This window comes from Staurois parvus, unplaced genomic scaffold (assembly GCF_062004578.1).
Source record: "Staurois parvus isolate SC_StPar_1 unplaced genomic scaffold, SC_StPar_1.0 ptg001451l, whole genome shotgun sequence".
Lineage (NCBI taxonomy): Eukaryota > Metazoa > Chordata > Amphibia > Anura > Ranidae > Staurois > Staurois parvus.
Genome location: NW_028319247.1, coordinates 1,671,294 through 1,695,365, shown reverse-complemented (window position 1 = coordinate 1,695,365; position 24,072 = coordinate 1,671,294). Strand labels below are relative to the sequence as shown.

At 45.2% G+C, this 24,072-nt stretch overlaps 1 protein-coding gene and 1 pseudogene across 1 annotated transcript in view; both read right to left on the bottom strand.

The window, feature by feature from the left end:
* Positions 1–24,072, bottom strand: part of LOC149435916 (uncharacterized) — a 256,377-nt gene that overhangs the window by 50,624 nt on the left and 181,681 nt on the right. The window lies entirely within an intron of this gene.
* LOC149435918 (U2 spliceosomal RNA) lies at positions 30–172 on the bottom strand (annotated as a pseudogene).

Sequence of the window (24,072 nt, the reverse complement as noted above, 5' to 3'; positions counted from 1 at the left end):
GCGCTCCCCGGTTTCTGTCCCTCCCGTACTAGCTTTCCGGACCCCCATCATACCAGTGAGGGTACTATACAACAGCCATCCCCGCAAAGCTAGAATGGCCGGGAGCACCCCCACTGGACACTGATAAGAACAGATACTACACTTGATCTTAGCCAAAAGGCCGAGAAGACCAGGACTGGTGACACAAGCAAAGCATACAGACAACAACGCAGTTACCGTGTAGATGTTGAGTGAAGATGGGCTGATTCCTGAATGGGCACAGTGACAGTAATGGAGAAGACTTCAAATGGGTACACTGATTTTTTTGTTTTTCATTCAACCAGCAGGTTGAGCAAAAAAAAAAAGAAAAAACTGACAGATCCCAGCAGTGCTGACATAGGGATCTCCCCTGCTGAGACCTTGTACTCTGAAAGGGGGATGCCCCACCACAGAATACAGTGATCAGCGCTCGCAGCTGTTGGCTGCAAGCGCTGATCCAATGCTGGTCTTCCAGTATGACCATCCACTCGTTAGACTTCGGCTTCTGTTGAACAGATAGCTGTACATATGGACCGAAAGTCAGCCGGTTCCTGAACTGGCCGTGTGTACCAGGCCTAACATCTGCAGACATTGTGATAGAAACAGAGAATTGAATTTGTTGCTGAGGATAACTTGTGATGTGAAGTTCGATATTCTTTTGGAAGCAGTTTTGTGATCTGTCTAAGCAACATATTAAAACATTTCTTGTTGACAATTTGTTTGTTTTGTCTCATTTATCTAAACAACAGACAAAACGTAAGACTCCCAGCCCAATACCTGATAATTGCTGCATCTACCAATAGAACAGGAAATGCTCCACCTCAGACCACCCAATATTTCCTTCTACTTACGTCTCTGAAGTCTAATCTTACATCCATGAGGTTTAGTACAAATGTCCCCATAATAGACCGTTTTTAGGTGCTATCTATATTTTCTGGACATTAAAGTGTTACTAAACCCCGGACCCCGCATCCACTATATCCACTATCCCTGGACCCCGCATCCACTATATCCACTATCCCTGGACCCCGCATCCACTATATCCACTGTCCCTGGACCCCGCATTCACTATATCCGCTGTCCCCGGACCCCGCATCCACTATATCCACTATCCCTGGACCCCGCATCCACTTTATCCACTGTCCCTGGACCCCGCATTCACTGTATCCACTGTCCCTGGACCCCGCATTCGCTATATCCGCTCTCCCCGGACCCCGCATCCGCTATATCCGCTCTCCCCGGACCCCGCATCCGCTCTCCCCGGACCCCGCATCCACTATATCCACTGTCCCCGGACCCCGCATTCACTATATCCGCTCTCCCCGGACCCCGCATCCACTATATCCACTGTCCTCGGACCCCGCATTCACTATATCCGCTCTCCCTGGACCCCGCATCCACTATATCCGCTCTCCCTGGACCCCGCATCCACTATATCTGCTCTCCCCGGACCCCGCATCCACTATATCTGCTCTCCCCGGACCCCGCATCCACTATATCTGCTCTCCCCGGACCCCGCATCCACTATATCCGCTCTCCCCGGACCCCGCATCCACTATATCCGCTCTCCCGAGACCCCGCATTCACTATATCCGCTCTCCCCGGACCCCGCATTCACTATATCCGCTCTCCCCGGACCCCGCATTCACTATATCCGGTCTCCCCGGACCCCGCATTCACTATATCCGGTCTCCCCGGACCCCGCATCCACTATATCCGCTCTCCCCGAACCCCGCATCCACTATATCCGCTCTCCTCGGACCCCGCATTCACTATATCCGCTCTCCCGAGACCCCGCATCCACTATATCCGCTCTCCCCGGACCCCGCATTCACTATATCCGCTCTCCCGAGACCCCGCATTCACTATATCCGCTCTCCCCGGACCCCGCATTCACTATATCCGCTCTCCCCGGACCCCGCATTCACTATATCCGCTCTCCCCGGACCCCGCATTCACTATATCCGGTCTCCCCGGACCCCGCATCCACTATATCCGCTCTCCCCGGACCCCGCATCCACTATATCCGCTCTCCTCGGACCCCGCATTCACTATATCCACTATCCCTGGACCCCGCATCCACTTTATCCACTGTCCCTGGACCCCGCATTCACTGTATCCACTGTCCCTGGACCCCGCATTCGCTATATCCACTGTCCCTGGATCCCGCATTCGCTATATCCGCTCTCCCCGGACCCCGCATCCGCTATATCCGCTCTCCCCGGACCCCGCATCCGCTCTCCCCGGACCCCGCATCCACTATATCCACTGTCCCCGGACCCCGCATTCACTATATCCGCTCTCCCCGGACCCCGCATCCACTATATCCACTGTCCTCGGACCCCGCATTCACTATATCCGCTCTCCCTGGACCCCGCATCCACTATATCCGCTCTCCCTGGACCCCGCATCCACTATATCCGCTCTCCCCGGACCCCGCATCCACTATATCCGCTCTCCCCGGACCCCGCATTCACTATATCCGCTCTCCCGAGACCCCGCATTCACTATATCCGCTCTCCCCGGACCCCGCATTCACTATATCCGCTCTCCCCGGACCCCGCATTCACTATATCCGCTCTCCCCGGACCCCGCATTCACTATATCCGGTCTCCCCGGACCCCGCATTCACTATATCCGGTCTCCCCGGACCCCGCATCCACTATATCCGCTCTCCCCGAACCCCGCATCCACTATATCCGCTCTCCCCGGACCCCGCATTCACTATATCCGCTCTCCCGAGACCCCGCATTCACTATATCCGCTCTCCCCGGACCCCGCATTCACTATATCCGCTCTCCCCGGACCCCGCATTCACTATATCCGGTCTCCCCGGACCCCGCATCCACTATATCCGCTCTCCCCGGACCCCGCATCCACTATATCCGCTCTCCTCGGACCCCGCATTCACTATATCCACTATCCCAGGACCCCGCATCCACTTTATCCACTGTCCCTGGACCCCGCATTCACTGTATCCACTGTCCCTGGACCCCGCATTCACTATATCCACTGTCCCTGGATCCCGCATTCGCTATATCCGCTCTCCCCGGACCCCGCATCCGCTATATCCGCTCTCCCCGGACCCCGCATCCGCTCTCCCCGGACCCCGCATCCACTATATCCACTGTCCCCGGACCCCGCATTCACTATATCCGCTCTCCCCGGACCCCGCATCCACTATATCCACTGTCCTCGGACCCCGCATTCACTATATCCGCTCTCCCCGGACCCCGCATCCACTATATCCGCTCTCCCCGGACCCCGCATCCACTATATCCGCTCTCCCCGGACCCCGCATTCACTATATCCGCTCTCCCGAGACCCCGCATTCACTATATCCGCTCTCCCCGGACCCCGCATTCACTATATCCGCTCTCCCCGGACCCCGCATTCACTATATCCGCTCTCCCCGGACCCCGCATTCACTATATCCGGTCTCCCCGGACCCCGCATTCACTATATCCGGTCTCCCCGGACCCCGCATCCACTATATCCGCTCTCCCCGAACCCCGCATCCACTATATCCGCTCTCCCCGGACCCCGCATTCACTATATCCGCTCTCCCGAGACCCCGCATTCACTATATCCGCTCTCCCCGGACCCCGCATTCACTATATCCGCTCTCCCCGGACCCCGCATTCACTATATCCGCTCTCCCCGGACCCCGCATTCACTATATCCGGTCTCCCCGGACCCCGCATTCACTATATCCGCTCTCCCCGAACCCCGCATCCACTATATCCGCTCTCCCCGAGACCCCGCATTCACTATATCCGCTCTCCCCGGACCCCGCATTCACTATATCCGCTCTCCCCGGACCCCGCATTCACTATATCCGGTCTCCCCGGACCCCGCATTCACTATATCCGGTCTCCCCGGACCCCGCATCCACTATATCCGCTCTCCTCGGACCCCGCATTCACTATATCCGCTCTCCCGAGACCCCGCATTCACTATATCCGCTCTCCCCGGACCCCGCATTCACTATATCCGCTGTCCCCGGACCCCGCATTCACTATATCCGGTCTCCCCGGACCCCGCATTCACTATATCCGCTCTCCCCGGACCCCGCATTCACTATATCCGCTCTCCCCGGACCCCGCATCCACTATATCCGCTCTCCCCGGACCCCGCATCCACTATATCCGCTCTCCTCGGACCCCGCATTCACTATATCCGCTCTCCCCGGACCCCGCATTCACTATATCTGCTGTCCTCGGACCCCGCATTCACTATATCCGCTCTCCACGGACCCCACATTCACTATATCACCTCTGCCCAGACCCCACATTCACTATATCCACTCTCCATGGACTCCACATTCAGTATATCCGGTCCCCCCCAAAATACACAGAACATGGAAATGCAATTAGTTTAGTAAATATAAACTGCTAAATACATTTTCTCATCAGCAGTATATATAGCAGCTCTGTAACGTCTATCAGTGTCCAGCAGAGCACTGGTTAAAGCTTGTAGGAGGAGTTTTCTTTCTGCTCTAAGAAGATGCAGGACCCCTGACCTCTGTCTGGACAGTGCTGATTGGCCCTGTGCTGATCACATGTACTCTCCCAAAGAAAAAAAAAACCTCTTTAGCACTGCACACCAAACTGAGCATGTGCAGAGTGACTCCACTTATCAGGAGATAAGACACTGGACGAAGGGGAGGATCAGAGAAGACAGGATCAAACAGCCTTTTTACACAATGCAGAGGATTAACCCCTTAGATTGCACAGTGAGTATAACAAGCATACTTTACTGCATATACAGACTGATTTTACTTTACAGGCCTCATGTTAAGTCTACAAATGATAGAAATGTGTTGCCCGTGCTACTCTCTTACGCTGCACATGTATGTAATGGGGGAATCAGGATACTGACGGCTGCATTGCCCGTTTACACTTGTTACACCAACCCAGCCACTGCTAAAGCAAGATTATCAGCACAGAGGGAAAGGATGTACAGTCATGCACAGGTTCAGCAGCGTCCATATTTAGGGTGATGCAGGAGTTAATCACGCTGCTACAACAATGGAGCATTCTCCATAAAGATGACTATCAATGTCCCTCATTGTGTGAAGTGAGAGGTGTAAGCATAGCTGAGCCTTGCACAATAGACAGGTAGGAACAAGGATCAGAGCTCAACAAGCAGGTGCATGAGCCGAGCCGCCCCCGGGGCACGCACCTTCCCACACATGGCTCCACTCCGTTCCAAGCACACGACTAGCTTGCTGCCTGCTATTAACACAACCGCATTCTTTGCCATGCTATATGCTTTAACATAGCCCCGGGGAAGACAATTCACAATACTGTACAGCTCAGCACATGCCTGCGCAGCTCTAGCCTGACGCAGGTCCCAACACGCAGGATCTGCCCCAAACAGGTGAACATTCCACTGGAATCAGACTACTGACAAGTGGCTGTATGAGATCAGCAGGACTAGATGTACCCCCCCACATTCCCTGTCTACTCCTGAACAGGTGCCTGCTAAGACTACACCATCGACACAGCGTGAGTCAGGGAGAGCTCACCGTCCACAGACACCACATACTAATCTTACTGTCTGCACCCTCCATGCATCACATCCACACGGTCATAGCACGGGTGACTGCAAGCTACACGTCTTCCAGGACCATGCAGGTCCCATCTCCTAGCATCAGACAACCAGTGAGGGCAATGAATGCAGCAGCCCATAGCAGTGACATTTCAGCAGCACATCCTGACAGAACAATGGCTGCTGTGGGTTACTGCTATATTTTTCTGGCAGACATGATCGGACCCTCCATCCCCATCTATGGGCAGTCGGATGTGAACAAACTTGTATCTGTTTATACCCAACTACTTCTAATCTGGCAAAAACAAACGGAAGGGGATCTGTTCCCCTCAGTCAAGCCAGATCGGAGGGCAGTCACATGTACAAAGACAGCCGGTCCATTTACATCAGACTGCCCATAGAGGGAAGCGGGCTGTGTCCGTGTCCACACTGCATATGTGACGGGGACAGGGACCGATCATCCAGCCGCTCCACTCTGCTCAGTGGGGGATCAGAGAACAGATTCTGCCCCATGTATAAGGGGCCTACCCTTTCACACGGAGTGGAATCTGTTTTTATTAAATGTAGGTTGTGACAAACGCATAATTACTTTAGGCAATGCCAGCAAGACTATGGATTGTGTCTGCTAAAGTGTGAGTATGCATTTGTCACAATCTACATTTAAATTACAAATACATTTTCAGAACCTTAACTGTTTCCCTTTATTTAACCCCTTGGTGCTGGGCGTACAGATATATGTGGTCTCTCGGCGGGAGGGCCCTAACACTGAGAGGCCGCATATATGTGTACTTAAATAGAACCCGAACTAAGGCGAGAACACGAGGACGCATGCGCTCACAGCAGTTACCAGAGGCTAATGGAACGCTCCTGATCTCTACTGATCATGTGACTGCTGTGACAGCCAATCATGGTGGTCACATGATCATAAACCCTGCACTGCCCTTAAAGGTCGGATGGTACCAGCGCCAAGGGGTGAAATCAGGCAAGTATTTGGTCACATCTGGAGTTACACACTATGTGTTATATGACATTCTCAAACTTTTTTTAGTCACACTTTAAAATTATGCAAAATCTTGAGGCACGCCAGTGTAAAAAAAAAACCTAAATGATATCAACAGGAAATCTAAGCCTGGGACAAATAACACAGCCACTTTGTAGAAATGAATGTCACATCAGAGGTCCCCCCATCACACCAGAACCCCCCATCCTTTCCCCGCAGGTCAAAAGTCTCCCCATTAGCACAGAGTCCTCTCATCCATCCAGGGCAATATGGGTCTTGTGCTCGTGGCAACCCTGGGGAGCCTGAAGGGACACCATTGTTGAGACACTCGGTGTATGTTTGCAGTAGAACTCCAGTGTTGTGCAAAAATACCTACAGTGTGCGTGTAAATGTATACAGGACATATAGAGAAACACGCTGTATGTATTTTAGTGAGCATTCTTGTATGTCCTTACCTGCCTCTGTTCTACAGGTATTTCAATAGGCCGGTATCGTCGCTATAATCTTGCAGAAAGTGTTCCAAGAGAAAGGGAAGAGATTTGGCTTTACAATAATAAACTCTGTGTTGTATAAAGCAGTGCAACATAAAGATAATACCCAATCCAACGTACCCAAGCACAATCACATACACCTACCTACCAATTATATCGAAAGGTTATATACTGCTGCATACACACCGTAAAACCAAAGTGACACGCGTGACTATTAGAATAGGTATGTGTGGATATTTTCTGTTTCCAAACACTGTTTACAAGAGGTTTTGTAGCTTTTTTTTTTTTAATGCACATTATGAAAATATTTAGAACTATCTACACGATACTATTCATACATCTTGTTATAAAATATTAATGGGAATGCCTGTCATATTTAACTAAAAGTTCAGTTCAGAAAAGAGCCAAAGAAAGAGATTGAAACAGAAAACGTTATACTCATTGAAATCAATTCAATCTCTGAGAGACCTGGAGCGGGGTCCTGACGCTTGTCTTAAATCGGAGTTCAGGAACCGTCTCCTAAGGGCAGGAGTGGGATTCCCAACTTATAGGGAGAGGCCTGGACACCTGCCTGGAGTGTACTCTTAAGTGGGGAAGGGGGGGGATCTCGCAGGTCATTACAGGCAGCATCCTCCGTATAATGGTTGCTATTGAAACACTCCTGTGTTTGATGGCAGCTGACGTAAGGACAGGATGAATGCTCCTACTTAGCAGAAATATGCAGCAACAGGTAGCATGTTGGAATCTGCCAATGAATAAAGAGCAGCTTTGTAGGGGTGGGAGCTGTTATTATGAACTTATGGTCGTCGGCAGAGACTACTACAGCTGAATGTCAATCTTAGGAGCCATTCTCTTCAGAACTATGTTTGGAGCTCTTGTTTCTAAAGCAAACTATTTATATATATAAAAATGCTATCTATCTATCTATCCCTCCCATATCTATCTATCTATCTCTCCCTCCCATATCTATCTATCTATCTATCTCTCCCTCCCATATCTATCTATCTATCTATCTATCCCTCCCATATCTATCTATCCCTCCCATATCTATCTATCTATCTATCTATCTATCCCTCCCATATCTATCTATCTATCTATCTATCTATCTATCCCTCCCATATCTATCTATCTATCTATCTATCTATCTATCTATCTATCCCATATCTATCTATCTATCTATCTATCTCTCCCTCCCATATCTATCTATCTATCTCTCCCTCCCATATCTATCTATCTATCTATCTATCTATCTCTCCCATATCTATCTATCCCTCCCATATCTATCTATCCCTCCCATATCTATCTATCTCTCCCATATCTATCTATCTATCTATCTATCTCTCCCATATCTATCTATCTCTCCCATATCTATCTATCTATCTATCTATCTATCTATCCCTCCCTCCCATATCTATCTATCTATCCCTCCCTCCCATATCTATCTATCTATCCCATATCTATCTATCTATCTATCTATCTATCTATCTATCTATCTATCTCTCCCATATCTATCTATCTATCTATCTATCTATCTATCTATCCCTCCCATATCTATCTATCTATCCACACTATATGTTATCGTGTGTTGAAGAAGTCCATTCAATTGCAATAAACTGGCAGCTCACTAAAAACATGGTCCCGTCCCTTTTTTTGGTTAATGTGTGCATAGGCGGCATCATTCCATAATGCAAAGATGGAGCATTATTATCTCCACTCTACTATCTACTATCTAGCCAATAGATATCCACAGATCTTCTAATAAGTATGTAATTGTGAGGTGGCTCAGAGGAGTTTTGGAAGGAACTGTCTTTCCTGAAGTTTTGGAGACCTGGGTTCAAATCTCCGTGCCTTGGGTTGATTATGGTACTTCAGCCCACAGTATGGTTTAGAATCTGCGGTGGAAAGACTGATCATACAGGAGTGACTGAGGTGAATAGTTCAGGGGATGAGATCTATGCTGAAACTCCATCAACAATGACACCAAACCAATGATATGCAAACCCTGGTCTGCAGAATTATTATTATTGTTATACAGGATTTATGGCGCCAACAGTTTGCGCAGAGCTTTACAATATAAGTGAGACAGTACAATTACAATACATTTCAGTACAGAAGGAATAGGAGGGCCCGGCTCGTGGAGCTTACAATCTAAAGGGACAATGTAATTATGGACAGGTATCAGATAAACCAAATCCCGTGTCATCAGTTTGTGGGGTTTTTTTCGAACTCATTATTCAAGGGGCTGACTGCTAAACGTCTGCGCCCAAATAGGAAGATATAACTATCACTATTTTTCACCCACCTAGTTTTTGATTCATTTTATTTATGAAGGTTGCATTACTTTATATTAACATGCAAAGGGCTGGCTGCTAAGCCGGAAGTCAGAACTCTTCTCTGGCTCAATGGTTTAGCAGCCAGCCAGTGGAACAACAGAGATTATGATGTTGCAGGTTTGAATCCTGTTTTTTCTATTTGAAGTTGTAGTCTAAGAGACTAAGTCTTCATTGATTTGCCTGTTTCTCCAAGGCCCAGCTGGCTCAGGGGTTTAGCAGTCTGTCTCTGACCCTCCAGAGAATGTGAAGTTGCTGGTTCAATGCTTGGTTTAATCTTCTTGAATTTGTGGCAACTTTAATTCCTGAAATAGGAGAATGAACACCTCAGTGATTGAGCAGAGGTGAGTAGCTCAGTGGATAAGAGTGTTGACCAGGGCGCTGTAGACTCCGGTTCAAATCCACACAAGCGCTGTAGACCCCGAGTGCAATTCCAAGAGAGCGCTGAAAACCCACAATGTGTGTTCACAAAGCACTGTAGACGCCAAGTGTGAAACCATGAAAAGTGCTGCAGACCCCGGGGGGCAAATCTGTGACACACAGTAGACTCAAGCACAAATCCACATGAGTGCTGTAGACCCCAAGTGCAGTTCCATGAAAGCACTGAAGACCCACAATGCATATTCACAAAGCACTGTAGACTCCAAGTGTGAAACCATGAAAAGTGCTGCAGACCCCGGGGGCAAATCTGTGAAACACAGTAGACTCGAGCTCAAATCCCTGAGTGAAAGCTTGGAGGCCATGGACAACCCACCAGTCTGCTCCAGTCCCAGGCCCCCACAGGCCTGTAACATGTGTGGGCATCACATTAGGTTGTGGACACCCCCCTCTTCAGTCCACAGTCTGTGACATCACTGCAACATATATAAATACAATGGGCTGTCTTACCGGGGCAGCCCATTCAAAAAGCAGGTACTTGGAAAAATTTTTGTGTTTTTTTTTTTAAATATTTCTTGACCTCACCATATCCATATATACACACCCAGGTACTGCACAGCACCTGAACCCCCCCCAGGGGCAAGGACAAGGTAGTGAGCCTGAAACATTCCACACTACCCTGTTCCACCAACAGGGGGTTCAGGCATTGCACAGCACCTGGGACATCCACCATCATAGGGATTTGAACTCATGTCTCCCACAGACCAGGCTGAGTCCTTACTGTCTGAGCCATCACCTGCACTCAGATTCCAAGGTGTTCATTGTCATATATCAGGCAGGTATCAGTCATATATCAGGCTTGGCCCAAAACAAAGGATATAATTAACTACCAGCACTGGGATTTGAACACACATCTCCAGCACAATTGGTAGACACCAGACCCATGCACCTTCTACCTACACCATCAGGAAAGATGATAGGAATATGAGAAAAAAAAACTGCTTGACTATTTCCTATGCATTGGGCTCTAGCCAAAATAAAGGAAAAATATTCCAAGTCACATTGTCCAAAATAGTGATAAAATAATCTAAGTCTTACCAGTTGAATAGAATTAAAGAAAAATCTTCTAAGCCCCAGCAGCCAAAATAAAAGAAATATTTCCTGAAAACAGTCAAAATAAGAAAACAAAATAACATGTGAAGTAGGAGGAGGAGAAAGTCTAGGACTGAGAGGTGGCAGTAGCTCAGTGGATAAAAGCTCTGTCTGATTAAAGAAATAAAACAGAGATTGAATCCAAGAGCAGGCTGCTTCACCTCTCATAGCCCAGGATCAAGGTCCAATCACCATACTGAGGCGACAGGCCTGGGGGGGCAATATGGTTTTAGTCAAGTTAACAGTTTGGGGGGTTTTTTTTCTCAATGCCATTCTCCTAAATCCAACCATTCAAAAAAGAGGAAAAATATTCTAAGTCCCACCACCCAAAACAGAAAAGAATAGAATATTCTAAGTCCCATCATCCAACACAGAGGAAAATATTCTAAGTCCCACCGCCCAAAACAGGAAAATATTCTATGTCCCATCATCCAACACAGGAAAATATTCTAAGTCCCACCATCCAAAACAGGAAAATATTCTATGTCCCATCATCCAACACAGGAAAATATTCTAAGTCCCACCATCCAACACAGAGGAAAATATTCTAAGTCCCACCATCCAAAACAGGAAAATATTCTAAGTCCCACCACCCAAAACAGGAAAATATTCTAAGTCCCACCATCCAAAACAGGAAAATATTCTAAGTCCCACCATCCAACACAGAGGAAAATATTCTAAGTCCCACCACCCAAAACAGGAAAATATTCTAAGTCCCACCACCCAAAACAGGAAAATATTCTAAGTCCCACCATCCAAAACAGGAAAATATTCTAAGTCCCACCATCCAAAACAGAGGAAAATATTCTAAGTCCCAACATACAAAACAGAAAAGAATAGAATATTCTAAGTCCCACCATACAAAACAGAAAAGAATAGAATATTCTAAGTCCCATCATCCAACACAGAGGAAAATATTCTAAGTCCCACCGCCCAAAACAGGAAAATATTCTATGTCCCATCATCCAAAACAGGAAAATATTCTAAGTCCCACCATCCAACACAGAGGAAAATATTCTAAGTCCCACCATCCAAAACAGGAAAATATTCTATGTCCCACCATCCAACACAGGAAAATATTCTAAGTCCCACCATCCAACACAGAGGAAAATATTCTAAGTCCCACCACCCAAAACAGGAAAATATTCTAAGTCCCACCATCCAAAACAGCAAAATATTCTAAGTCCCACCATCCAAAACAGAGGAAAATATTCTAAGTCCCAACATACAAAACAGAAAAGAATAGAATATTCTAAGTCCCACCATACAAAAATTTGTTAACAAAAGAGGAAACATATTCCACAATAAGTTCCATTATGAAAACGGGACTTAGAATTTTATTCTAAGTTCCATTTTCCAGAATGAAGTACTTGTGGTAGGAAGAGGACAAGTCCTAAAACTGTGAGGTGGCAAAATGCTCAGTGGATAAGAGCTCCATCTAAAACAAAAACAAAAAAAACAACACATGAGATCATATCTTAGAGCCAGTTGCTTCACCTCTCATAGCCGAGGAGCAGTGTCTGAATTCCCTAATGGGGTGATAGGCATGGGGGTGGTAAGGTTTTAGTCAGCTGCCCTGTCAACTATGGGCTTTTTTTATATTCCACTATCCTAAGATCCATCATTTTAAATAGATGTAAAATGTTCTACGTCTTACCAGGGCAGCCCATTCAAAAGGTATGTGAGTTCTGTGGGACTTTTCATATAGCAAAAAATTTGTAAACGGAAACGCCGTTTCCCATAGGGTGCATCCCTAGTAACAATTGAGGAGCATGGGCTGAGATGAAGGAGCAGTGAGGTCTTCTGTCCTCTGTATGTCTTTGAAAAGATGTGTTACACCACAAAAAAGAATTAGTTGCAAAGTGACTTACTCACAAACCCAAGCAACCATTTCTGTAAAACGTTGTAGACGGCCAGGAGTGACCAAGTCACTGTAGGTTGCCAGTGTAATGATACCTGAGAGCTGTTTATCCAAGAAGCACTTCCAAGCAGGAACAGCAATAGAATGTTTTCTTTAGGCCAATGGTCTCCAAACTGTGGCCTGAAAGCCAGATGTGGCCCTTTGCTAGCCTTTATCTGGCAACCAAAACCAATGATGGGGCACCTACTCCCTCCTACTGAACACCAAGCCTAAGACCATGTTTATTCTCACTGATGCTTTGCCGGGGACATTTTCTACCCCCACCGGCCAAAATCCAGCCCCCCTAAACTCTGAAGGAAAAAAAACTGGCCCTTTATTTTAAAAGTTTGGAGACCCCTGCTCTATGCTGAATGGTGGGAAAAAGAGCACGGAGCTCCAGCAGGTGATGTCAGTGCTCAGCTACCTCAGCCCTAACCATAAGACTACGGGGCGGGAAATTTAAGAGAATGCCCAATGGTACAAACCATGAGGTAATTTCCAGGGCTTCAGCCCAACCATCCATGCGAGTCATGGGTCACACCAGAGGCTAAGCCATAACTCATGGAGCTCTCTGTGGCAAACTAACACAATGCACAAAGGTCTGGAAAACACAATTCCGAGCCAAGTACCTAAGGTCCAGGTTAGCCTCAGCACTTCCAGAGTCCTACTCATTGCATGGGTTTCAGAGACTGGGTTGCACAGTCCATGGGTTTCAGAGACTGGGTTACACAGACTTTGCTTTAGCTCTATACCTGGAGCTACATACTTAAACATATTTTAAAAATATGGTATTACTTGTGTCCAGTCTGAGTAGTAGAGATACTACAGAGACCCTCCAGTCACTTCCCCTAACTTCAGTTCAATCAGCACAGTGTAATATCATTTCTGACTGGTTGTTCTGGGTCACTGCATGTTGTCCAATAAACCAAACGCACTACTTTCTGGCCAATTTTTATCACAGTTTCCGAAGCTTCACCTGCACCTACAATGCACGTCTCACTGGAAGCATCAGAGCCACATATAATTCCAGTCGTATGAAAACAAACACACATTTTACATGTTCAGAGAGCGGCATGCCACAGACAGCCCACAGAGAGAGCTCGGGGGCCCAGGAATCAACGTTCTGTTTGTTGCTGCTAAATAAACCCATCTTAAATAAACGCTTAATTTTCAACACCTACTTAATTCTCAACGGGCTGTGTCTATCTGAGCAGACATGAGCTCATAGAGCCTGGAAGACGTAGATTTACAACTGCTAATTCCACGAAGGGGGCCGCACAACAAACACACATCTCTGAGACTAGGCACCAGAACGGACCCTGGACTACAGGTTTTCAGCCAATGAAGTAGTCCATCGTTATCATTAATTCATTCTGTCAGAACAATGCCATCCTAAATGAAAAAATATGTAAAGCAGCTGCTTGTGATGGTCAAAAATTGTCCTGCGATTATTACTCATCACCCATAGACCCATCTGATAAGCGTATCCAAAGCAAAATTTTTTTTCCAGAGCTGAAAATACCTAAAATGCCTGTCAAGTTTTTATCATTGTCTGCATCCACGGTAAGTAGAGTCACCCTCTCTATGTTATCTGATGACCACTGTCACCAGAACTTAAAGTGATGGAGAATTTGTATTTTACAGCTGTCCCCAGAGCAGGACTAGAGGGTAATTTTCCAATGGGGACACCTGTTCTGGTGTTGACTGTGTAAGGAGGATTTCTATTACAGCCAGTGTCGATGGGCCTTGGACTTGGCATCTGTTCACCATCAGTGTGAGATGCTTCAGAATTCACTGACAGGTGCCTCTGACCTGCAGTTGACCTGCTTCAAGTGGGTTTTGCATTCTCATAGACTTGTATGTAATGAAAAAAAATCCATATGAAACAAAGGCTTGTTGACAGGCCCTTTGTAGAGATTTCCTCTCACTCTCTGGGACAGGAAGTGAAGGGAGATATCATATTTATAGGGCACAGACAGGAACAAGTAATCTGATAGAATTCTATCAAAGACATAGATGTTTTGCCCCATACACACAATCAGAAAATTGGATGACAAAAATCGCTTTCGGAGGGATCGTAGATAATCTGATCGTTAGTACACAGCTTTCAACGGCTGATCACAACAGTTCATGCGACAATATCCGCAGGAACAAGCACAAAGATTTTTCTCGTATGATAACCGCGTATGATGAAGACCACACAAGCTTAGAAACCAAAGAATACATTACAATACAATACATGACATCAATTCCAAAGTTGTGTTTTGTTGTACGAGAATTTTCGTAACTTTAGTAACCTCTTCATTTTCGATATAAGAAATGCAACAAAAAACGAACAATAAGTAATCCGATTATCTGACCATGTGTGCCAGACAAGTTTGTGAGACCATCAACCTGTTTGACTGCCCACCAATTTAAGTCAGGTCTGGTTTCTTCTGTCAAAGGACAGTGAACTAAAATTGAGAATCAGCAGAACTATAAAAGTGTCATCACTAATCAGTGCAGACAAGAAGCTCCCCCGTTCAGACTGGTACCATGATTACCAGTAAAACGGAGACAAATGGACTGGAGCACTGCAGCAGTGCCTAGGTGAAAAACGGAAGGCCCGTGTTCACTACACTTCCTACAAGAGTCCATTTGCAACTTTAAATGGAGTGTCCCTTTTAACACAAGGAGGGTGGAAGCTTCCGTCATTCCAGCTCTGAATATGACTGGAAGTACCTAAGTTGTAAAACATCTTTGCTGTGGAGACATTGGCAGGCCCAAGGCCCCATGTTGTTCTGTGAATGACAGTCTGGTGCTGTGCAGCGGCGCCTCGCATACATCGGGCTGAGATGTGATAACTACTTGGTCTCGCTGCTGGAGCTGGCTGTGTTCTTCCAGAGCCGTACAAACGCATGGCCAAAGATCAAGAATAATTTCCGCACTGACATTTGAAGATATTATATAACTCTCAGCCTGCCAGTGTAACTGCGTAGCCATAGTTAATTCACTTCTTGTTGGTTACTTTACAATGAACGCTGTTATGCTGAAAGACAATTTATACAGCCCGGGTAAATCTTTCTCCAGTCTCTCCAGCAGCCTCCTGAGAGGTCTCCAACACCTTCTATTACAAGGCTGCCTCCGCTCCTGGAAAAGAGATAATAATGCTATTATATCATAACTATGAGCGCTGAGAGCCATAGAGAAGTAGTCTCACCACTACATCGGGGCAAAGGAACGCTCACTGTGGCAGGAAATTGTTTATCATAATAAAGAGAATGGGTATGAAAGTTTGCCCTTTGGCTGAATACAGTCAATTAAACGTCCACCCTTTAAGACATTTACTGCATGAGCTCATGGGCCAGTAATAGCTACAATTATGAAGGAATCTTAAAAACTCCATAGTGTGGGTAACAATGTCACAGATACTAGAAGAACGTAGGTTTTCAACTGTGTCATAGGACACTTGATGAAGAGAAGAGATTATAAAACATGCAGGCGGATAATTCAGAGCCAGTGAAGCTTTGGTCATCTCTTCTGAGCCGACTGCAGTTTGGTAAAAAGAGCCAGCAGAATATGTTTGTGACCCAGGTGGGTGTGACACGTGTAGCCTGAAGGGCAGACACACGCATGTGGCAATTTTCTGTGCAATTCAACCACTTATGAGCCACCAGAAATCACACATATGATTGAAAAGTCATTGTAAGACCTAATAGGGACAGTTGGAAGGCCAGTTGGCCCCTTCATTCCTGAATACATAGCAAGTGCCAAAGGACAACTGTATATTACAATCCATGATAAAATATCACATAAAACGTGTAACATTCTTGTCAAGGTGGTTAGGTACAGTATATATAGTAAAATTAGATGTCGATTTCTGGAGCTGGAGAGCACCAGGTATTAACTTCTACTTATTTCACCTAATTTGGCTTCATCAGAAAGATTTCCATTATCAGGGGAATCACTACATTGAAAAAAACATATATTATAGTGTAAACATTGAGAACAGTACAGAATATACTCACCGGCCACTTTATTAGGTCCACCTGTCCAATTGCTTGGTAACACAAATTACTAATCAGCCAATCACAGGGCAGCAACTCAATGCATTTAGGCATCTAGATGTGATGAAGACGACTTCCCGAAGTTCAAACCGAGCATCAGAATGGTGAAATAAAAGGATTGAAGTGACTTTGAACGTGGCATGGTAGTTGGCGCCAGACGGGCTGGTCTGAGTGTTTCAAAAACTGGTGATCTACTGGGATTTGTACCCACAACCATCTCTAGGGATTACAGAGAATGGTCCGAGAAAGAGAAAATATCCAGTGAGCGGCAGCTGTGTGGAGGAAGGCCTTGTTGATGTCAGAGGTCTGAGGAGAATGAGCAGACTGGTTGCTGCGACATTCAGATTGTGGGGTTTAAAATTTGGCCTAAACATGAAAGCATGGATCCATCCTGCCTTGTATCAACGGTGGTGGTGTCATGGTGTGGGGGAGATTTTCTTGGCACTAGCAAAGTGCACCTAATAAAGTGGCCAGTGAGTGTATATCCTATATTCAAAACTGGATTGCAGGTTCATTCTCACCATAGGTAAGTAGCCACCCATACCAGGAACCATGCACTTCGCTGGAATAATCCAAAACAAGATGGTAAATGGATCTACACTCTTGCATACACACGGAAACGAAACCAGAGCGTAATAGGGTGTACCGCAGAAGAGACACAACGACCCGACGAGTAATTCTACATAAAATATATATTGTGTATGGGTCCATCAAATGTCCGTGTTTAACATATTACCAGATTACTCCACCAATATGTGCAGCAACGTAATACAGCATATTTATTATAATAAATTGCTGGACATATTGGGGGAGCGCCCCTGATAATGGAATTCTTCCCGATGAAGCTGAATTAGGCGAAAGTTGTTACCCAGGGCTCCAGCTGAAGAAATTGACATGTAATTGTACTATATATATATATATATATATATATATATATATATATATATATATATATATAAACATACATACATACATTAACCACCCCAATAAGAATCTTACGCTGTTTATGTGATGTTTTATCATGGATTGTGATCATATGTTGTAATTGTAACAGATGTATATATTTTAATAGACCTTGTATAATGCGCTAGGTGTTTGTGCCACCTCTGTGCTTCTTTTTCCTACATTGTGGCACCGCTTTTAGAGCTTGCTCCCACTGATCCTCTATAAAGGGGCCAAGGTCCATCCCCTACTGCTTTTCCATCCTCAAGGGAAATTACTTCAGGAAGTCTGCCTGCAGAACAATGAGAGATGAAACCCCTGGTGAAAGTTGTAGTGGACATCATGTGAATACTGGAGATGAGGATTGGCTGACGTCATTACGCCGCTACAGCTTGTTTATTTGAGTATAGTAGAAGTGCATCGACATTGGCATTGGCAGAGAAAACTTGACACACAATTCGTCAAAAGTACAGAGGGTACCATTATTAAAACATGACTCAGATGAGTAACACCAAATGTACGCCCCGATAGATCTTTCTAATTGCCTCATTCATGGCCTGCATATCTAATAGTCATTATCTGATTTATAGGTTGCCTGCAGTGACAGCCCAGGAAGCGGCCATGTTATCAGAGCTCCAGAAGAAGCAACCTGAAATGACTTGGCATTTCTAGACACCTGTACCATCCCTCCCACCTCCAGGCCTGTCTACTCCACATTAGTCCCAAAGCCAGCCATATCAGAGTAGCAACTTCCCAGCAACCCCTATGGATTTCCACCAGCAAACCGCATTACCAGCCCTTTAGAAGCTGTGAAAATAAATACCTGCTCACAACTCCAAAAAAATTGGCAGCTCAAAAGGGCTGTGGGGAAACTCCCTCCCGCACATCCATTTAGGAGGTGACATGATGGATATGGAGAAATACCTCCGGGACCTGCATCAAGCCAGGCCTGATTTTGAAAGACTTGGAAAGTGAATAAGTGAAAACACTAAGTAAGGGAAAGTTTAATTATGCCAACTAACAAAACTTTTTTTTTTCTTCCCCTCGGCAGATCCTGCCAACATGGATTTGCTGCAAAGTCTCCTAAGTCACAATGCCCGCCGTCCAAGAACAAAAAAAAAAATGCACGCCGATTGAAAATGACTTTTTATCCTTTCTTCCATCTCTCTGGCCTGCGTCCGCAATATTTCATGCACAATAGACAGTGTCCCCACTAATTTATTACAGCTTATTAATTTATTTCCTGTTTATACGCTTTATCTGCTTGCGTCCAAAGAGCCATATTTTATTTCAAAATATGCCTTCTCTGAGCCAGCCCTTTAATCTAATTACTGAAGGTTTTCTGGACTGGAGTGAATGCAATAGAGTTTTACATCTTAGAACAATAAAACCACCACAAAGAAAGTGTGAGAGAGAGAACAAGAGAGAAGAAGGGGAGAGGCTGAGAACAAGTTCCCAATTCTCCCCCTTAAGAGGGAAATAACGTGGCCAGAGGTGGGGGGTAACGTACAGCTTTATAAAGTGCAAATCATTTCGGAAACAAGTTGAGTGATATCCTCAGAATCAAATATTCGTTTTTTTACAGTGTAAAGAGATATAAAGGTGTTGCAGGATCACCTGGTGCGGTCTATTCTGGCAAGGCCAGGCAATGGATGAAATGTCTTCGGGTACATTCAGAAGACAACCCTGGAAAACAGACCTCAGAGGAGGAAAGGTTACTGGTAGTGATGCACCGATACATCAGCTGCCGAAAATTATCGGACGAAAATAGAGTTATTGGTGTTTTGCCGATAGGAAAAAAGTGTTGATAATGATAACCGACTTCAATGCAAAATCTCATCCCATTGACCTCAATGCAAAAACGCCAACTATTGATTTTAATGCAAAATCGCTTCCCATTGACTAAAATGCAAAAATCCCCCCCCCCCCCCATTGACTAGAATGCAAAATCGCATACCTTCGACTTCAATGCAAAAACACCCCCTATTTACTTCAATGCAAAATGATGTCCCATTGACTTCAATGCAAAAGATGCTTCCCATTGACTTCAATGCAAAAAGCATCTGTTTTTGTTTTTTTTTTTCATTTTATATATGTTTCACTTCATTTTCTATAAAATTTATGTGTGTTACTTTCAATAAAAGTTATTTTACGTTACTGGACTATGTTTTTTAAACTCATATTTATTTAAATGTTGAATATAACTCAATTATATATAAAAAATATATATATTTTTTAAAAACTGTCCATTTCAGTTTCAGCTTTCAGCCAAGTACATCCTGAATTTTCCATTTCGGTCCAGAATTTTCATTTTGGAGCACCACTGGTTACTGGGTTGGCTGAATGATTCAGGCAAACCTTGTGGGGTGTTAAAGCCACTATGCATACACTTTTATGTCCTGATGATGGTAGGTTTTGGTCCTGATGATGGTAGGTTTTTGTCTGGATGATGGTAGGTTTTTGTCTGGATGATGGTAGGTTTTTGTCTGGGTGATGGTAGGTTTTTGTCTGGGTGATGGTATGTTTTGGTCCAGATGATGGTAGGTTTTGGTCCTGATGATGGTAGGTTTTGGTCCTGATGATGGTAGGTTTTGGTCCTGATGATGGTAGGTTTTTATCCTGATGATGGTAGGTTTTCATCCTGATGATGGTAGGTTTTCATCCTGATGATGGTAGGTTTTTGTCTGGATGATGGTAGGTTTTGGTCCTGATGATGGTAGGTTTTTGTCTGGATGATGGTAGGTTTTGGTCCTGATGATGGTAGGTTTTTGTCTGGATGATGGTAGGTTTTCATCCTGATGATGGTAGGTTTTTGTCTGGATGATGGTAGGTTTTTGTCTGGATGATGGTAGGCTTTGGTCCTGATAATGGTAGGTTTTGGTCCTGATGATGGTAGGTTTTTGTCTGGATGATGGTAGGTTTTCATCCTGATGATGGTAGGTTTTTGTCTGGATGATGGTAGGTTTTTGTCTGGATGATGGTAGGCTTTGGTCCTGATGATGGTAGGTTTTTGTCTGGATGATGGTAGGTTTTCATCCTGATGATGGTAGGTTTTTGTCTGGATGATGGTAGGTTTTTGTCTGGATGATGGTAGGTTTTTGTCTGGATGATGGTAGGCTTTGGTCCTGATGATGGTAGGTTTTGGTCCTGATGATGGTAGATTTTTGTCTGGATGATGGTAGGTTTTCGTCCGGATGATAGTAGCTTTTTGTCTGGATGATGGTAGGTTTTGGTCCTGATGATGGTAGGTTTTTGTCTGGATGATGGTAGGTTTTCATCCTGATGATGTTAGGTTTTGGTCCTGATGACGGTAGGTTTTTGTACAAAAACCTGACAACCAAAATGAAAACAGCACTTGGTATTATATCTCTCTCGTAGAAGTAAGAATCCCTGAGTTACCTATGGCTCGGGTGGGGTCTACTGTGGGCACATAAATAAATTCTTGGACATCTGTGTGTGCCAGGAGGCCTGGGTAGTATCTGGGAGTCTGACCACTTCCTTGTGTCCATCGGCCGAATTTTCGGCCGATAAACGAAAAATCGGTCGGCCCCTGTTGCCGATGCTGCCACCCATGTCCACGAAAAATTATGTTTTTCGTGGATTTTCCTGCATGACCAAAAAAAATAAATGAGGATATCCACGAAAAACGGCCGATGGGCTGGCCCCACTAACGTCGTGATTATCGGCTGATTTTTCGTGCGGATGGAAATTCGGCCAATAAACGAACCGTTTATGGTCTCAGAATAAGCTATACTACCATTGTGTCCCAGATTGACGTTGGGGCAAGAAGGAACCAGAAAATACGACAGGGACCAGGCACTGGACACTCCTGCAAGTGTCTGCTGCTGGGAATTTTTCAACATGCACAACTTTTAAACAGGCAAGTTGCCACTTGCTGAATAGGTAAGTATCATACCTCGTCCTTTGTTGGGGGCGGCATTTGGATTTATTTTCTTTATGCAACAACAGTGTTATTTAATCCAATTCAAATGCCTACCGGGCCAATTCTGACACTTCTGTCATACATGTAAAAATCATAATTATTTTGCTAGAAAATGACTTAGGATCCCCCAAACATTATATATATATATATATATATATATATATATATATATATATATATTTAAGCAGAGGCCCTAGAAACTAAAATGGTGGGTGTTTCAATTTTTTTGGTTCATAGTGTATTTGTTTTTTAAAACGCAAAATTTGTGGGAAACATACACTTTAATGAATTTTAGAGCACACAAACACAATATAATACCCATTTTTAGGGGTTGGATTTTAAAAGATGATGTTACGCAGAGTAAATAGACACCTAACAAGTCACACTTTGAAACTGTGTATGCCCGTGGAACGCCGCCAAACTGCGTTACCTAAAAATCTTTCAAGGACTCGCGAGTGCCTCTAAACCAGTTTTGGATTTGCACTCACCGGCCACTTTATTAGATACACTTGTTCAATTGCTTGGCATCTGACTCTGAACGTGGCATGGTTGTTGGTGTCAGACAAGCTTTTCTGAGTATTTCAAAAACCGCTGATCTACTGGGATTTTCATGCACAACCATCTCTATGGTTTACAGAGAATGGTCCAAAAAAGAGAAAATATCCCATGAGCAGCAGTTGTGTGGAGGAAAATGCCTTGTTGAAGTCAGAGAAAGAAAGAACAATGAAAAGGAAAAATGTTTTACAGTTTTTTTCTTAATCAGGTTAAACTAAATGTTTAAAAAAAACCACTAAATATTCCCTTCAGGCGGTGAATTGCAGCACACACACCGAGTGCATCATACAGCACACAATATTCCTGAGCGGCGCACACAGCAAGCACTGTGGTATGACTGAGCTGTACAGACTCATACAGAATAAATGATCATTCACAAGACTTTCCAGATCCCCGCCAAGTGAAAGATACACGGGATATTTATAGCAGAGGGAATATAGCTCTGCTGGATGGTTCTGTACACTTGGCTGTTTGTGAGAAACCTGAAACAATGGAAATATGAATTGCTGAAGGTTGAATATGTCTCTTAACCCACTTTAAATCCTTCTAAACTCTGCGGCTTATATTATTAACACAACATATAAGGATAGCTGTCATGTCATTAGTGCAGTAATCTCTCTCATCACCTGGTGAGTCTGGTTCAGGCCAAGGCATATAGATTTCTTCCTGATATAAATATCTGATGTGTGACATACAGTGGGAAAATATTGACTGGACCCCTGCAGATTTTGTGAGTTTGCCCACTTACAAACAAATGAAGGGTCTATAATTTTCATCATAGCTGTATTTTAAAATGATAGAGACAGAATATCAACCAAAAAATACAGAAAAAAACACATGATACAAATGTTATAAATGGAGTTGCAGTTCAGCGAGTAAAATAAGTATTTGATCCCCGAGCAACACATGACTTAGTAGTTGGTGGAGGAACCCTTGTTGGTGAGCACAGAGGTGAGACGTTCCTTGTAGTTGGTGGAGGGACCCTTGTTGGCGAGCACAGAGGCAGGACGTTTCTTGTAGTTGGTGGAGGAACCCTTGTTGGCGAGCACAGAGGTGAGACGTTCCTTGTAGTTAATGGAGGAACCCTTGTTGGTGAGCACAGACGTGAGACATTCCTTGTAGTTGGTGGAGGAACCCTTGTTGGTGAGCACAGAGGCAAGAGGTTTCTTGTAGTTGGTGGAGGGACCCTTGGCGTGCACAGAGGAGAGACGTTTCTTGTAGTTGGTGGAGGAACCCTTGTTGGCGAGCACAGAGGTGAGACGTTCCTAGTAGTTGGTGGAGGAACCCTTGTTGGCGAGCACAGAGGCAGGACGTTTCTTGTAGTTGGTGGAGGAACCCTTGTTGGTGAGCACAGAGGTGAGACGTTCCTTGTAGTTGGTGGAGGAACCCTTGTTGGTGAGCACAGAGGTGAGACATTCCTTGTAGTTGGTGGAGGAACCCTTGTTGGTGAGCACAGAGGCAAGAGGTTTCTTGTAGTTGGTGGAGGAACCCTTGTTGGCGAGCACAGAGGTGAGACGTTCCTTGTAGTTGGTGGAGGGACCCTTGTTGGCGAGCACAGAGGTGAGACGTTCCTTGTAGTTGGTGGAGGAACCCTTGTGGCGAGCACAGAGGTAAGACGATCCTTGTAGTTGATGGAGGAACCCTTGTTGGCGAGCACAGAGGTAAGACGTTCCTTGTAGTTGGTGGAGGAACCCTTGTTGGCGAGCACAGAGGCAAGACATTTCTTGTAGTTGGTGGAAGAACCCTTGTTGGTGAGCACAGAGG